This window comes from Triticum urartu, chromosome 7A, assembly GCF_056163025.1.
Source record: "Triticum urartu cultivar PI428250 chromosome 7A, HENAU_Tu73, whole genome shotgun sequence".
Classification (NCBI taxonomy): domain Eukaryota; kingdom Viridiplantae; phylum Streptophyta; class Magnoliopsida; order Poales; family Poaceae; genus Triticum; species Triticum urartu.
The window spans coordinates 538,578,411-538,597,312 of record NC_141879.1 but is presented as its reverse complement, the minus strand read 5'-3'; positions in this window follow the sequence as shown (position 1 = coordinate 538,597,312).

Sequence of the window (18,902 nt, the reverse complement as noted above, 5' to 3'; positions counted from 1 at the left end):
CCATGAAGTTGAAGCTCCGAGTGCACACTTCCGGGAAGGTGCTCCCTCCGGCCCCCAAGACGATGGCTACCGACAATAGTAGGCGGCCGCAACCGAACGACAACAAGCGCTAGGCCCTGCAGCCAGTTTCCGCTAGCCGGCAGGTGGCGACAGTCGAAGACTAGCAGCCTGAAGGACAACCCGGCCCCAAGCGCCAGAAGGGTGGCAAGCCTACTTGGCTACCCACCTTCTCTTATGAGCAGACCCTTGATGCTCCCTACAAGTTCCACAGCGGCGCGAAGCCGTCCAATCACACCACCCGGAAGTGCCACTGGCTCACCCGAATCTCCAAGGGCGAAGGACTGTTCCCCCCTCCGCCTGCTGGCCCATCGCCGCCTCCTCCCCAGCAGCCGGCGGCCCGACCAGTAGTCGGCGCCATCCAAGATGATTACCCTGAAGACCATGGAGCCTATGTTGTCTTCACTAGTGTGGATAACGATCGGTGCACTCGGCGTCAGCACCACCAAGAGGTGAACGCCGTTGCTTCAAGCGCTCTAGAAAAATTCATGCATTGGTCCAAGAAGCCCATCAGCTGGAGCCGTGCTGACAACCCGAAGGTAATGCCCTCTCCGAGTTCTTATGCTGTGGTGCTGGATGCCACCCTTGCAACAGAGAGGCGAGCTGCTCGTTTATCCCAAATTGTGATAGATGGCGGCAGTAGCATCAACATCCTATACCATGATACCATGGAAAAGTTATGCATTAAAGAGAGGCAACTCCAGCCCAGCCGGACTGTTTTCCATGGTATTGTGCCCGGCCTGTCCTGCTCACCAATCGGCAAAGTCAAGATAGATGTCTTTTTTGGAGACAAATATCACTTCCACCATGAGGCGATTTAGTTTGAGGTGGTGGACCTCAAGAGCCCTTATCATGTACTCCTAGGCCGGCCGGCTCTAGCCAAGTTCATGGCGGTGCCACACTATGCCTACCTCAAGATGAAGATGCCAGGGACCAAGGGCATTATCATGATATTTGGAGAATATGAGAAGTCGGCCGATTGTGCTACAGCTAGCAGCCGGCTGGCCGAGTCCCTTGTGATTGCTGCTGAGAAGAAGCTCCTGGACCGGGTGGTGGCCATGGCCAGCAAGCAGCCAGACATGTCACCAGAGCCCAAAGAGTCAGAGACCCAGGACTCCTTTCAGCCGGCCAAAGAGACAAAGAAGATTCCCTTGGACCCAGAGCACCCGGAAAGGCACGCTGTCATAGGGGCCAACCTTGACAGCAAATAGGAAAGCGAGCTCGTCGATTTCCTCCGTGGGAATCGGGACATCTTCGCATGGTCTCCCAAGGACATGCCGGGTGTTCCCATGGATTTCGCCGAGCACAAGCTACATGTCAGATCAGATGCCAAGCCAGTCAAACAGTCCCTCCGCCGACTGTCGGCGGAGAAGAGAAGAATTGTTGGTGAGGAGATAGCCCGGCTTCTGGCAGCCAGCTTCATCATGGAAGTATTTTTTTCCGGAGTGGCTTGCCAACCCAGTCCTTGTACTGAAGAAGAACAACAAGTGGCGCATGTGCATTAATTACACCAGTCTCAATAAAGCTTGTCCCAAGGATCCATTTGCTTTGCCTCGGAATGACCAAGTGATAGAATCCACAGACGGATGCAAGCTGTTGAGCTTTTTGGATGCTTTTTCTAGATACCACCAGATCAAGTTGAACCCGACAGACCGCCTGAAGACCACCTTCATCACACCATTCAGAGCCTCCTACTACCTGACTATGACATTCTGCTTGAGAAATGCCGGTGCCACCTTTCAGCGTTGCATGCAGAAGTGCCTCCTCAAGCAACTCGGTAGAAATATCCACGTCTATGTAGATGATATTGTGGTGAAGATGGAGAAGCGCGGTACTCTCTTGGAAGATCTCAAGGAAACTTTTGAAAATTTGCGCCGGTTTTAGATCAAGCTCAAACCCGGAGAAATGTGTCTTTGGGGTACCAGCCGACCAACTCCTTGGCTTCCTGGTTTTAGAACGCGACATTGAGTGCAACCCTGTGAAGATCAAATCCATTGAGAGGATGGAGAAGCCCACCCGACTACGAGACGTTCAGAATTTCACCGGCTGCTTGGCACCCATCAGCCGCTTCATTAGTCGGCTGGGTGAGAAGGCTCTTCCCCTGTACCAACTCATGACAAAAACCACTCACTTCGAGTGGACCGATAAGGCATATGAGGCCTTTCTCCAGCTAAAGAAGATACTGACTACCCCGCCTGTCCTGACGGCCCCGGCTGCCAAGGAGCCCATGTACCTCTACATCGCTGCCGCCAGCCGGGTGGTCAGCACTGTCATAGTAGTGGAATGCCCAGAGGCCGGCAGGGCACAGCCGGTCCAGAGGCCTGTGTATTACTTGAGCGAGGTGTTGTCCACCTCAAAGCAGAACTACCCCCACTACCAGAAGATGTGCTATGGCGTGCACTTTGCTGCCAAGAAGCCGAAGCCCTATTTTCAAGAGCACCCCATCACGGTTGTCTGCACTGCTCCACTTGCCGAGATCATAGGCAACAGAGATGCGTCTGGCCGAGTGGCCAAATGGGCCATCGAGTTCGCTCCCTACACCATTTTCTACCAGTCATGCACCGCCATCAAGTCCCAAGAACTAGCTGACTTCCTCGTCGATTGGACCGAGACCCAGTACCTGCCGTCTGCTCCGGACTCCACCCATTGGTGAATGCACTTTGATGGCTCAAAAATGCGCATCGGCTTGGGAGTCGGCGTTGTCCTCACCTCTTCCAAAGGCGACAAACTCAGATACACATTGCAAATTCACTTCGCCACCTCCAACAATGTGGCTGAGTATGAGGCGCTAGTACACGGCTTCCGGTTGGCCAAAGAGATCGGCATCCGCCGGATCCTATACTACATCAGCTCCGACTTGGTGGTCCAATAGTCGTCTGGGGACTGGGATGCCAAGGATGCAAATATGGCAAGTTACCGCTTCCTCGTTCAGCAGCTCAGCGGATATTTTGAGGGGTGCGAGTTCCTTCACGTGCCACGGAACAAAAACGAGCTAGCTGATGCCCTGGCATGGATCGGCTCCACCCATCAGGCAATACTAGCTGGTGCCTCCCTTCAGTGCCTCCGCAAGCCGTCGACCAAGCCTTCTCCAGAGTCCGAGTCTATCTTTGTGCCGGCTGCTCCCGAAGTAGTCAGATCTAACTCAAGAGCTTCAGCAGCAGGCCCGGGGACTTTTGCAGGCGGCACAGGGACTGTGGCAGTCACACCCTGCCCCGGGACTTCACAACCCGGCATGGGGGCTGCAGTAACCGGCTCGGGGACTTCACCAGACGGCTTACAAACTGTAGCAGCCGCACCCGGTCCGGGGACTTCACAGCTCGGCCTAGGGGCTGCGGTAGTCGGCCCAGAGACTTCAGCAACATAGTAAGCAGTGGTCGGCCCCAACCCACCACCTCCCAACCCGATCTCCCTATTACAAGTGGCTGTGGTGGTAGTAGAAGAAATTCAAGCACCATCATGGGCACATCCCATCCTCAAGTTCCTGGTGACCAGAGAACTGTCGGCTCATGAGATCTCGGCCCGGCAAGTGCAGTGCTGGGTAGGAACCTACACGATAGTCAACAGAGAGCACATCAGGCGCAGCGTGACCGGAATCTTCCAACGCTGCTTAGAAGTAGAGAAAGGTCAACCAATCCTCAAAGACATCCATCAAGGCAAGTGCGACCATCACGCAGCCTCCAGATCCCTTGTCGCCAAAGCTTTCCTCCATGGTTTCTTCTGGCCGACTGCTTTGGAACATGCCAAGGAGTTGGTCAAGCATTGCAAAGGGTGCCAAAAGTTCAGCTCCAAGCAACATCTACCGGCTTCTGCACTCAAGACTATCCCCCTTACCTGGCCTTTTGCCGTGTGGGGGCTGGACATGGTGGGACCATTCAAAACAGCACGCGGCGGCATGACCCATCTACTTGTCGCCGTGGACAAATTCACCAAATGGATTGAAGCAAAACCAATCAAGAAACTAAATGGTCCGACTGATGTGACCTTCATTGCTGATATCACCGTTCGGTACGGTGTACCACACAGCATCATTACCGACAATGGCACAAACTTTGCCAAGGGAGCCTTGGTCCATTTCTGCGCAACATAGGGAATCCGACTGGACTTAGCATCCATTGCCCATCCACAATCAAACGGCCAAGTCGAGCAAGCAAACGGCCTCATCCTCTCTGGCATCAAGCTCCGATTGGTCGAGCCACTGGAGCGATCGGCCGGCTGCTGGATCGATGAGCTTATGGCCGTCCTATGGAGCCTCCGCACCACTCCGAACAAATCAACCGGCTTCACTCTATTATTCATTGTGTATGGGGCCGAGGCTGTCATCCCAACTGACATCAAGTTCGACTCACCTCGCATCACCATGTACACGGAGACGGAGACGAAAGAAGCAAGAGAAGACGGTGTTGATCTGCTGGAAGAGGGCCGGCTGTTAGCACTCAGCCGGTCCACCATCTATCAACAGAGTCTGCACCGCTACCACAGTTGGAAGGTCAAGCCAAGATCGTTCCAAGAGGGAGACCTTGTGCTCCGGCTAATCCAGCGAACAGCCGGCCAGCACAAGCTCTCGGCCCCTTGGGAAGGCACATTCACCATCAGCAAAGATTTGGGAAACGACTCCTACTACCTCATCGATGCACAAAAGCCCAGAGCACGCAAGAGAGACGACTCCGGCAAGGAGTCAGAGCGGTCGTAGAATGCAAATCTCCTCCGAAGATTTTACAGTTAAATGCATTATGTACCACGCAATCTTTTGTATTAAACGCTAAGACATCAGGACCCTTGAGGAGCACCCGAGGGCTACCCTCTTTATCTACATGACAAGTTCTATGTATATGAATGTGTTATTTCATTATTCTGCCTGGCACCGGGTTCGACCAGTCGGCCTGGGGGCTTGCCGCCTTGTACTATGCCAATGCTACCTGCAGTCGGACAAGTAGTGTGCCGGCACCTAATCCCTCTCTTGCTATCAGCCGCAGCTTGCAGAGCGACTGTCCGGCTGGCAAGAGTTAAAGGTGGGAAATGGTGCCCACATGAAAAATGGCTAAGGACCAAAGCATTCGCATAGGCCAAGCCGGCTCCCCGCCTTGACGACTGGTTGTTGAGCAGCCGGCCGACCGGTTTCTACAAAATAACTTGCTATGCTCTAAGGCTAAGTACTTGCCTTCCCCAAAATGGCCAAGTACTTGACCCAGCCATAGACGACAGAGCTGCTATCTGGTTGGAAAGACGGCAGTTAAGGGAAAGCGGCAAAGGAAAAAGTAAAAAAAAACAGAAGAGCAAGGCAAGTTGGAAATTGGCAAAGATAATTTACATAGCAAAAGGCCCTCTAACAAGTCTGTTCAAAAGAAATTACAAAACAGGAAGAAAAGATAACTTGGCCGCCTAGGGCAGAGGAGCAGAAGCCGAATCGGAGGGGTCGGCGGAGGTCGAAGCTCCGGGTGGTGGAGTGGCCGCCTGGACGATCTCAGCCTGGTCAACACCAGCGGTAGTCGGCTAATCGGCATGCCTCCCGTTGGTCGAGACTTGTTCAGGATGAGGCTGGCTGTCGCCTCCATCATCCGACGCATCATCTTCGCTGTCCTCTTCCTCCTCCTCTTCACCTTCATCGCTGGAGGCGATCTCCTCCACCGAGTCCTCGCCGCCTTCTGGGTTCAGCCCAAACCAGTTGGGCGGCGCCTCGGCGCCCTCCTCATTCATCTCAGGGAGGAAGACACTGGTGTCCGTATACTCGGCTGTCACCGCAACACGATGGTAGAGCTCGGGCGCCACCACCACCAACTCCTCGCTAGCTTCAGCGTGGAGAGTGTCCAACTGAGCAAGGCTCAGCCCAGTGTACCACCCCTTGACGAACTCCAGGGCCCTCCGCGTGCCTACCCAGGGTGCGGAGCCCTTCCATGCCTCGAAGGGGCCAATGGCCACCTCTAACCAGTCGAAGGTCCGACTGGGTGCGCAGAATCGGAGTACGTGGCCAGAGGGCGGAGACCACCTGAGCTTCGGCGCGGTGCAGACGGCGGAGCGCCCGGTGGGCCGGCTGGAGGCGACCTTGGATGGCGAGCAGCTGCTCGGCGATGGTCCGAGGGGCGTTGGGTGTAATTTCTGCACCGGCCAGCCTTCGCTCGTCACGACGGGCCTCAATGGCTTGGCTGGCGGCAACGACATGGCCAGGAAAATATTTTACATGAGAAGAAAAAAGAAGTATGAAGTCGAAGGCCGTCTTAAGCAAGAAGTCGGCAGACGAATAAAATGGAAGAACGGCTTACCATCGAGCATGTCCTCGATCTCGCCGTAGCCGCCGGTCAGGGCCTTCTCCCTGTCGACCCAGCTCGAGCGTTGAGTCTCGAACTCGGCCTCGAGCACCTCCTCCGCATCCTTGAGCTTCTGCAGCGCCGCCTGGTGCGGGTCCGCTTGGTCAGCCAATTTCTTGGCCAGGCGGTCGCGCTCTTGCTCCATCCGGCTGCGCTCCTTCTCCTTGGCGCGTAGCGCAGTTTGCGCCTCGCCCAGCCGCTGCTGCAACTCGGCATTGGCTCCTGCGGAAGACAAAAAAAGAAAGTACAGTCAGCAAGATAGGAAAAGAAAAAAGAGTAGTCGCCCGAATCTCGGGGGCTACACCTCGCGGGTGCGCTGGCGCGCCCCCACGTGAATAAGGAAGAAGCACTTACGCTGGCTGTCGGTCAGTTCAGCGGTCCGCTTGGCCAGCTCTCGGACATGAGAGTTGAAGGCGGCAGCGCGGATGTTGTGATAGTCCTGCAACCAAGACAAGAGAAGAAAGAAGAAGAGGTTAGCACTCGGAACTTACCTTCAGTTCCGAGAGCCTGCTCCGTAGCCGGCCCGGAACTCGGGGGCTACACCCAGTGGGTGCACTGGCGCACCCCCACGGAAGATTTCAAGAAAAATACAAGGATCAGGAGACATACCCGGATGGCGGCCCGCATCGCTAGGATATCCTTTGTGTATTGTTGGAGGGCGGTGCCTTGGGCCTGGATGTCGATTGCGGCACGGTTTAGCACATTTGTCCCACCTCCTAGAGTCCATTCAGGCGGAGCAGCGCTGCTAGCCTCGACGTCGGGGGATGAAGAGCTCACGGCCCCAACTTCAAGTGGCCTTGGCGCCGACGCCGCCTTCTTCGGGAGACGACGCCCCAAAGTGCGGACCACCGGGGCTGAGACCACCACCAACTCGTTGCAAGTTGGTGGGACCAGTGGCTCCTGAAGCCGACTGCTTGGTGCGTCTATAGTCGGCGCTTGTAGGGGCTCCTCCGCCCCAAGATGACGGCGTCGCCTCCTCTGCCTTCCGCGACCGGCTGTTCATCGGCGGCTCCTCCAGTTGGCACCTCGGTCCCTGGCGCTGGCGGAGCGGCGCGCAGGGGGATGATTAGTTGCGGTGCCTGGATGGATGTAGCCTTCTCCGCCTACGCCTTGGCGACCGCGTCCGCTCGTTCCTTAGCCGCTGCGTCGGCCCGGGCCTTGACGGACGCATCGGCTTCTTCCTGTGCCGCCTTGACCGCCGCTGCCTTCTGCCACTTAGTGATATCTAATACACAACCTTCTTCTTGTAGACGTTGTTGGGCCTCCAAGTGCAGAGGTTTGTAGGACAGTAGCAAATTTCCCTCAAGTGGATGACCTAAGGTTTATCAATCCGTAGGAGGCGTCGGATGAAGATGGTCTCTCTCGAGCAACCCTGCAACCAAATAACAAAGAGTCTCTTGTGTCCCCAACACACCCAATACAATGGTAAGTTGTATAGGTGCACTAGTTCGGCGAAGAGATGGTGATACAAGTGGTATATGGATGGTAGATAAAGGTATTTGTAATCTGAAAATATAAAAACAGCAAGGTAACAAGTGATAAAAGTGAGCGTAAACGGTATTGCAATGTGTTGAAACAAGGCCTAGGGTTCATACTTTCACTAGTGCAAGTTCCCTCAACAATACTAACATAATTGGAACACATAACTATCCCTCAACATGCAACAAAGAGTCACTCCAAAGTCACTAATAGCGGAGAACAAACGAAGAGATTATGGTAGGGTACGAAACCACCTCAAAGTTATTCTTTCCAATCAATCCGTTGGGCTATTCCTATAAGTGTCACAAACAGCCCTAGAGTTCGTACTAGAATAACACCTTAAGACACAAATCAACCAAAACCCTAATATCACCTAGATACTCCAATGTCACCTCAAGTATAAGTGGGTATGATTATATGATATGCATCACATAATCTCAGATTCATCTATTCAACCAACACATAGAACCTCAAAGAGTGCCCCAAAGTTTCTACCGGAGAATCATGATGAAAATGTGTGCCAACCCCTATGCATAGGTTCATGGGCGGAACCCGCAAGTTGGTCACCAAAACATACATCAAGTGGCATGTGGTATCCCATTGTCACCACAGATATCCATGGCAAGACATACATCAAGTGTTCTCAAGTCTTTAAAGACTCAATCCGATAAGATTACTTCAAAGGGGAAACTCAATTCATTACTAGAGAGAAGAGGGGGAGGATAAACATAAGATCCAACTATAATAGCAAAGCTCGCGATACATCAAGATCGTGCCAAATCAAGAACACGAGAGAGAGAGATCAAACACATAGCTACTGGTACATACCCTCAGCCCCGAGGGAGAACTACTCCCTCCTCGTCATGGAGAGCACCGAGATGATGAATATGGCCACCGGAGAGGGATTGCCTCAAGTGGATGACCTAAGGTTTATCAATCCGTAGGAGGCGTAGGATGAAGATGGTCTCTCTCAACCAACCCTGCAACCAAATAACAAAGAGTCTCTTGTATCCCCAACACACCCAATACAATGATAAATTGTGTAGGTGCACTAGTTCGGCGAAGAGATGGTGATACAAGTGGTACATGGATGGTAGATAAAGGTTTTTGTAATCTATAAATATAAAAACAGCAAGGTAACAAGTAATAAAAGTGAGCGTAAACGGTATTGCAATGCTAGGAAACAAGGCCTAGGGTTCATACTTTCACTAGTGCAAGTTCTCTCAACAATAATAACATAATTGGATCATATAAATATCCCTCAACATGCAACAAAGAGTCACACCAAAGTCACTAATAGCGGAGAACAAATGAAGAGTTTATGGTATGGTACGAAACCACCTCAAAGTTATCCTTTCTGATCGATCTATTCAAGAATCCGTAGTAAAATAACATGAAGCTATTCTTTCAGTTCAATCTATCATAGAGTTCGTACTAGAATAACACCTTAAGACACAAATCAACCAAAACCCTAATGTCACCTAGATACTCCAATGTCACCTCAAGTATCCGTGGGTATGATTATACAATATGCATCACACAATCTCAGATTCATCTATTCAACCAATACAAAGAACTTCAAAGAGTGCCCCAAAGATTCTACGGGAGAGTCAAGACGAAAATGTGTGCCAACCCCTATGCATAGGTTCATGGGCGGAACCCGCAAATTGATCACCAAAACATACATCAAGTGGATCACATGATATCTCATTGTCACCACAGATAAGCACGTGCAAGACATACACCAAGTGTTCTCAAATCCTTAAAGACTCAATCCGATAAGATAACCTCAAAGGGAATACTCAATTCATCACAAGAGAGTAGAGGGGGAGAAACATCATAAGATCCAACTATAATAGCAAAGCTCGCAATACATCAAGATCGTACCACCTCAAGAACATGAGAGAGAGAGATCAAACACATAGCTACTGGTACATACCCTCAGCCCCGAGGGTGAACTACTCCCTCATCATCATGGAGAGCATCGCGATGATGAAGATGGCCACCGATGAGGGTTCCCCCCTCTGGCAGGGTGCCGGAACAGGGTCCCGATAGGTTTTTGGTGGCTACAATGGCTTGCGGCGGCGGAACTCCCGATCTATTCTGCTCCTCGATGGTTTATGGTATATTGGTATATATAGTAGGAAGAAATACGTCAGGGGAGCCACAAGGGGCCCACGAGGGTGGAGGGGGCGCCTTGGGGGGTGGGAGCGCCCCCTGCCTCGTGCTTTTCTCGTTGCTTCCCTTACGTACACTCCAAGTCTTCTGGATTGCTTCCGTTCCAAAAATAACTCTCCCGAAGGTTTCATTCCGTTTGGACTCCATTTGGTATTCCTTTTATGCGAAACACTAAAACAAGGGAAAAAACAGAAACTGGCACTTGGCTCTGGGTTAATAGGTTAGTCCTAAAAATAATGTAAAATTGTTTAATAAAGCCCATAAACATCCAAAACAAATAATATAATAGCATGGAACAATAAAAAATTATAGATACATTGGAGACGTATGAGCATCGCCAAGCTTAATTCCTGCTCGTCCTCGAGTGGGTAAATGATAAAAACAGAATTTTTTGATGTGGAATGCTACCTAACATATTTATCCATGTAATTCTTTATTGTGGCAAGAATATTCAGATCTATAAGATTCAAGACAAAAGTTTAATATTGACATAAAAATAATAATACTTCAAGCATACTAACAAAGCAATCATGTCTTCTCAAAATAACATGGCCAAAGAATGTTACCCCTACAAAATCATATAGTCTGGCTAAGCTCCCTCTTCACCACACAAAATATTTAAATGATGCACAACCCCGATGACAAGCCAAGAAATTGTTTCATACTTTTGATGTTCTCAAACTTTTTCAATCTTCACGCAATACATGAGCGTGAGCCATGGATATAGCACTATAGGTGGAAGAGAATGGTGGTTGTGGAGAAGACAAAAAGGAGGAAGATAGTCTCACATCAACTGGGCGTATCAACGGGCTATGGAGATGCCCATCAATAGATATCAATGTGAGTGTGTAGGGATTTCCATGCAACAGATGCACTAGAGCTATAAGTGTATGAAAGCTAAACAAAAGAAACTAGTGGGTGTGCATCCAACTTGCTTGCTCACGAAGACCTATGGCATTTTGAGGAAGCCCGTCATTGGAATATACAAGCCAAGTTCTATAATGAAATATTCCCACTAGTATATGAAAGTGAGAACATAGGAGATTCTTTATCATGAAGATCATGGTGCTACTTTGAAGCACAAGTGTGGTAAAAGGATAGCAGCATTGCCCCTTCTCTCTTTTTCTCTCATTTTTTGGGGCCTTCTCTTTTTTTATGACCTTTCTCTTTTTTCGTCCGGAGTCTCATCCTGACTTGTGGGGGAATCATAGTCTCCATCATCCTTTCCTCACTGGGACAATGCTCTAATAATGATGATCATCACACTTTTATTTACTTACAACTCAAGAATTACAACTTGATTCTTAGAACAAAATATGACTATATGAATGCCTCCGGCGGTGTACCGGGATGTGCAATGACTCATGAGTGACATGTATGAAAAATTATGAATGGTGGCTTTGCCACAAATATAATGTCAATGGAACGTGCCATAATAAACGGAACGGTGGAAAGTTGCATGGAAATATATCTCGGAATGGCTATGGAAATGCCATAATAGGTATGTATGGTGGCTATTTTGAGGAAGGTATATGGTGGGTGTAAGGTACCGGCGAAAGTTGCGCAGTACTAGAGAGACTAGCAATGGTGGAAGGGTGAGAGTGCGTATAATCCATGGACTCAACATTAGTCATAAAGAACTCATATGCTTATTGCAAAAATCTATTAGTTATCGAAACAAAATATTACGCGCATGCTCCTGGGGGCATAGATTGGTAGGAAAGGACCATCGCTCGTCCCCGACTGCCACTCATAAGGAAGACAATCAATAAATAAATCATACTCCGACTTCATCACATAACGGTTCACCATACGTGCATGCTACGGGAATCACAACTTTAGAACAAGTATTTATCAAATTCACAACTACTCAACTAGCATACTCTAATATTACCACCTTCATATCTCAAAACAATCATCACGTATCAAACTTCTCATAGTATTCAATGCACTTTATATGAAAGTTTTTATTATATCCTTCTTGGATGCCCACCATATTGGGACTAATTTCATAACCAAAGCAAATTACCATGCTGTTCTAAAAGACTCTCAAAATAATATAAGTTAAACATGAGAGATCAATTATTTCTATAAAATAAACAACCACCATGCTTGAGGGAGTCCTGGATTAGGGGGTCTCCGGATAGCCGGACTATCTCTATTGGCCGGACTGTTGGACTATGAAGATACAAGATTGAAGACTTCGTCTCGTGTCCGGATGGGACTCTACTTGGCGTGGAAGGCAAGCTAGGCAATACGGATTTGGATATCTCCTCCTTTATAACCGACCTTCTGTGACCCTAACCCTCTCCGGTGTCTATATAAACCGAAGGGTTTTAGTCCGTAGGACAACAACCACAACATACAATCATACCATAGGCTAGCTTCTAGGGTTTAGCCTCTCCGATCTCGTGGTAGATCTACTCTTGTACTACACATATGATCAATATTAATCAAGCAGGATGTAGGGTTTTACCTCCATCAAGAGGGCCCGAACCTGGGTAAAACATCGTGTCCCCTACCTCCTGTTACCATCCGGCCTAGACGCACAGTTCGGGACCCCCTACCCGAGATCCGCCGGTTTTGACACCGACATTGGTGCTTTCATTGAGAGTTCCTCTGTGTCGTCGCCCTTAGGCTTGATGGCTCCTACTATCATCGATAGCGACGCGGTCCAGGGCGAGACTTTTCTCCCCGGATAGATCTTCGTATTATGCGGCTTTGCACTGCGGGCTAATTCGCTTGGCCATCTGGAGCAGATTGAAAGCTACGCCCCTGGCCGTCCGGTCAGATTTGGAAGTTTGAACTGCACGGCTGACATCCGCGGAGACTTGATCTTCGATGGATTCGATCCACAGCCGGGCGCGCAGCACTGTCACGACGGGTATGACCTAGCTCTACCGCTGAACAGTACCCCAGAGGCCGCGCCCGCATCAGCTCCGACCCTTAGCTCGGAGCCAACTGCGTTAATCGAGGACGGGTGGTTAGACACCGCCTCAGGGGCTGCAGTCTCAACGGCGATCGAGCCGAACACCAGCCTAACCCTCTGTGCAGCCCGTGACTCCAAGGTGACAGACTCTTTTCTGGACTCCAACCGTCTGCTCCCCTGCCAATCTAATCCGATTGGGCGCCAATCATGGAATTCACCGCCGCGGATATCTTTCAGCACTCGCCCTTCGGCGACATCCTGAATTCACTAAGGTCTCACATGTCAGGAGAGCCCTGGCCGGACTATGGCCAACAGGATTGTGATGCGGACGACGAAGAAATTTGACGCCCACCCACCACCCACTTCGTAGCCACTGTCGATGATTTAACCCACATGCTCGACTTCGACTCCGAAGACATCGACGGTATGGACGATGATGTAGGAGACGAACATGAACGAGCGCCTATAGGGCACTGGAAAGCCACCTCGTCATATGACATATACATGGTGGATACACCCAAAGAAGGCAATGGCGATGAGATAGCGGAGGATGACCCCTCCAAGAAACAACCCATGCGCCGACGTCAGCGGCGCCGCTCTAAGTCCCGCCAAAGCAAAAGTGGTGATACCGGCACAGGAGATAATAACACTCCAGATAGTGCCGAAGACAACAACAATCCCCTCCAGCATGATTTAGAGCGGGAGGATGGAGGAGCCAGCTCTCCTGAGAGAGCGGTAGACGGAGAGGAGGAGGATGACAATTACATTCCCCCTCCGAAGACGAGGCAAGCCTTGGTGATGATGAATTCGCCGTACCAGAGGATCCCGTCGAACACGAGCGCTTCAAGCGCCGGCTTATGGCCACGGCAAATAGCCTAAAGAAAAAGCAGCAGCAGCTTCAAGCTGATCAAGATCTGCTAGCTGACAGATGGACTGAAGTCCTCGCGGCTAAGGAATATAAACTCGAGTGCCCCTCCAAGAATTACCCAAAGTGCAGGTTACTACCCCGACTAGAGGAGGAAGCGTATGATACGGCTGATCGGCCACCTCATGGCTGCGATAGAGAGGCATTCCAGCCAAAAGCTCAGCCTCCACCCCGACGCCATTCAAATAAAAAAGCATGGGGAGATACGCCAGACCTGTGAGACATATTGGAGGACAAAGCAAAGCATGCAAGATCGATCTACGGATCACGAGGGCGCACTACTCTGCGAGACGATAAACGTCACGCCAGATACAGTAAAAGAAAATCCGGCCAGGCCGAACACAGCGGGCAAGACCCTTTCGAGTTGCGTCGCGATATAGCCCAATACAGAGGTGCCACACACCCCTTTTGCTTCATAGATGAAGTAATGGAACATCAATTCCCAGAAGGTTTCAAACCTGTAAATATTGAATAATACGACGGCACAATAGATCCCGCAGTATGGATCGAGGATTTCCTCCTCCACATCCACATGGCCCGTGGTGATGACTTACACGCCATCAAATACCTCCCACTAAAGCTCAAAGGACCAGCGCAGCATTAGCTTAACATCTTGCCAGTGGACTCCATTAGCTATTGGGAAGATCTGCAAGCCGCATTCCTCGACAACTTTCAGGGCACTTATGTGCGACCACCAGACGTCGATGACTTGAGCCACATAATTCAGCAACCAAAAGAGTCGGCCAGGCAATTCTGGACTCGGTTCCTTACAAAGAAAAATCAGATCGTCAATTGTCCGGATGCAGAGGCCTTGGCGGCTTTCAAACAGAACATCCGAGATGAGTGGCTAGCCCGGCACCTTGGTCAGGAAAAGCCGAAATCTATGGCAGCTCTCACGACGCTCATGACCTGCTTTTGTGCGGGAGAAGACATCTGGCTGGCTCGCAGTAATAACATATCAAAGAACCATGGTACCTCAGATACCAGGGACGGCAATAGCAGGTCACGTCGCAACAAACATAAGTGCCGCATTAACAGCAAAAATACTGAGGATACGGCAGTCAATGCCGGATTCAAAGGCTCTAAACCCGGTCAGTAGAAAAAGCCATTCAAACAGAGTACGCCGGGTCCGTCCAGCTTGGACTGTATACTCGATCGCTCGTGTCAAATACACGGAACCCCAGACAAACCAGCCAATCACACCAACAGGGATTGTTGGGTGTCCAAGCAGGCCGGCAAGTTAATTGCCGAAAACAAGGACAAGGGGCCGCATAGCGATGACGAGCAGGAGCCCCGGCAGCCGCACACCGGACGACAGAAGAGGTTCCCCCCACAAGTGCGGACGGTGAACATGATATACGCAACCCACATCCCCAAGAGGGAGCGGAAGCGTGCGCTCAGGGACGTATATTTGTTGGAGCCAGTAGCCCAAAATTCAACCCTTGGTCCTCCTTTCTGATCACCTTCGATCGCAGGGACCATCCCACTAGTATCCGTCATGGCGGATTTGCCGCCACTGGTCCTAGACCCAATCATTGACGGATTCCACCTCACTCGAGTCCTTATGGATGGCGGCAGCAGCCTGAACCTGCTTTATCAGGACACAGTGCGCAAAATGGGTATAGACCCCTCAATGATCTAACCCACAAAAACGACCTTTAAAGGCGTCATTCCAGGTGTGGAGGCCCATTGCACAGGCTCAATTACACTGGAAGTGGTCTTCGGATCCCCGGATAATTTCCGAAGCGAAGAGTTAATCTTCGATATAGTCCCGTTCCGCAGTGGTTATCACGCGCTGCTCGGGCGAACCGCATTTGCTCAATTCAATGCGGTACCGCATTATGCATACCTCAAGCTCAAGATGCCAGGACCTCGCATACAGTCAATGGAAACACAGAGCGCTCTCTCCGAATAGAGGAGCACACCGCGACCCTCGCAGCAGAAGCGCAAAGTAGCCTCTCAAGGCAATCAACCAGTTCGGCGCTTCAAAGCCCGGACACCTTCAAGCGCGCTCGGAGCTATCGGCAAATAGACCACCTGGCACGATCTGAGCTCGCGTATCAATACGGCGGCCACCCTAATCCCAGCCCAGCGGCAAAACTCATGCCGCGCGTACATAATTACGCATTAAAAATACCAAGGGCACATATGGGGAGGGGGCACAACTGTGGCATGCCCCAAGACGCGGCTTAAACCGCACTAGGGGCTTCCCGTTTGGTTATCTTTTTTTTTCAGGACCTTAATCTCTAGAAACACTGTCCGGCAGCACTATTGCCGAACACATGATGCAGCAACCAAGGAGGCAGACAACTACGTCATACCACGGAATTCACAGGCGGATTACAGTAACGAGCGAAATATTCGATTTAATATCATTCCTCAGCTTGCCCTTGGAAGGGACATAGTCCTACTCTTTGCTTATCGCACTATCTGTATCATTCTGCTTTAACGCAATTTTTTGAATAAACAATGCATGCCATTACGACTATTATTGCATTCTTGTTATATATATCTATGTGTTCATTAATGACGCCTTGCAACCGTACACCTTGGTACGGCTAATACACCAGGGGCTTACGTACCTCACAATACGGTCTGAAAAGTCCGAACACTTTCACAAGTGCGGCACCCCGAACTTACAGCATTATATGCATCAGCTCCGAATCATGTCTTTGGTCAAATGTTGGGTTTGCCCAGCTCCTATGTTTTGGTACCTTACGTTCCGCTCTATCGGCTAAGGTAGCGCTAGGAGAACTACTGCGATTGTGCCCCGGTTCTGCTGGGTTCAGCACCTCAGTAGAGAAAGCTAAAACTGATTGTCATGATAAGGCGAGAGACTGGTCGCTGTTTGGCAAGGTTTTCGAGTCCCTAAAGACTTATGCCGCTTGGAGCGAGGGGCCGGCCCTGTCCGGCTTAAAGGCGTGTATCGTGCCCCAAATTCGGCCTTCCAAATACCAGGGGCTTCATCGAAATTTAAAATTATAGAATTCTATGGCTAAGTGAGAGTGATAAAGCATTATTAGTCCGGTTGCCTTGTTCGCTGTGCTGAGCACCTCCCTCGAAGGACCCAAACATGGGAACAAGAGTGCTCAGGTTTACCCCGAACACCCCAGCACTCATGGCATGGGGGCAGAAGCCGAGGACTAGCCATCTCTCAGATTGGATAAACAACCAAACATAAGGTAATATTTTAAATTCAAACAAGCGTTGCATAGCGCATATGAAACAAGTTTTCATAAATACAGGATAAAACGAGCAAGTCTCACTCAAATATTACATCTTTTGAACACTCGTCCGCTATGAGACGGACACCCGGCAGAACACCCTCATAGTACATCTCGGGGTGGCAGTGCTCCTTGCCCTCTGGCGGCCCCTCCTTGATCAGCTTCATGGCGTCTAGCTTGACCCACTGCAATTTCACACGGGCAAAAGCCCGGCGTGCACCTTCAATGCAGACAGATCGCTTGATGACCTCCAGCCGCGGGCAAGCATCCACAAGCCGCCTTACCAGGCCGAAGAAGCTGTTCGGAAGGGCATCGCCAGGCCACAGCCGGACTAAAAAGCTCCTCATGGCCAGATCGACCGCCTTATGCAGCTCGACCATCTGCTTCAGCTAGTCGCTCATTGGCACCGAGTGTTTGGCCTCAGCATACTGAGACCAGAACAGCTTCTCTGTTGAGCTTCCATCCTTGGCCTGGTAAAATTGTGTGGCATCGGACACACTGCGGGGCAAATCTGCGAATGCTCCTGCAGAGCTCCGGATTCAGGTAAGTAATCGGTAATTTACTTTTACATGCTTGCTTTGCATATAGAAAGCCTTACCCGCCGCTATCTTCTTCATCGCGTCGATCTCTTGGAGGGCCTTTTGGGCTTCGGCCTTGGCACTTTTTGCACTCTCGAGGGCCGCGGCAAGCTCAGACTCCCACGTCTTTGAGTCAAGCTCCAACGCCTCGTACTTCGCCACGAGAGCCTGGAGCTCTTGCTGCACCTCGCCCACTCGAGCCTCGTGCTTCTCTCGCTCGGTGCGCTCCTTGGACGCTTTATCTTCGGCCTTGGTTAGCGCTTGCTTCAGGGTCGCCACCTCGGTCGTGGCCCCTGGCAAACATACGATAATCCTGTCATTTTGCAATCGCGTCCTCTTTTATATATACATATCTATAGACAGGGCATTACTTACCCTTGTTCTCCTCGAGCTGCCTCTTGGCAAGGCCGAGCTCTTTCCTGGACCCCTCGAGGTCCTGCTTCAGTACGGCGACCTCCGCAGTCAGTGCGGCGGACGCCAACAGCGAAGCCTGCATATGCATATTGACATAATTATATTAGACTCCTGCGATATTATTTGATCCTCTGCTCGGGTTTTCTTTGTGAACACCGAACAAAGCATCAGGGGCTATTGTCTATGCGGTAATATTTCTACTACATTTTAAAACACTTACCTCAAAGCCTGTAAGAAGGCTGGCACGGGCTTCATTCAACCCGCTCTTGGCGGAATGAACCTTCTGGATCACCGCACTCATGATAGTACGGTGCTCCTCGTCGATGGAAGCGTTGCGAAGCGCTTCCAGCAGATTGTCCGGTGCCTCTGGATGGACAGAGGTCACTGGCATAGGCGTCTTGCCCCTCTTAGGAGGAGGCCGCCTGCCCGAGCCTGGAACCGCTGGAGGTTCCGGCGCGGTGTTCGGCTGAAGGCCGAACTCGAAGCTCTCAGGGGCCCCATCCCCTTGGCTCCCGGAGTCCGGAAGGTCGCCTTGAGGTGCCTCCAGGACTGTCTCCCTCGACCCGGTGCCTCTTGAAACAGCACCTCGGCGTCGTCAGTAGGATGAGGGGAGGTGGCAGTCGGGATTGGATCGCTATCCATGTCCGACGAGCCCAGGGAGCCGTCCGATGACACATCGATACTGGCTCGTCGTGACCTGCATAATTATGTTCGGCGTTAGGAAAAACAGTGCGACAAAGGAATTCTATGAGTTACTCTGGTATCCGAATACTTACGATCTCCCCGGGGGCTTGGCCCGCGGCAACCACTCGTCTT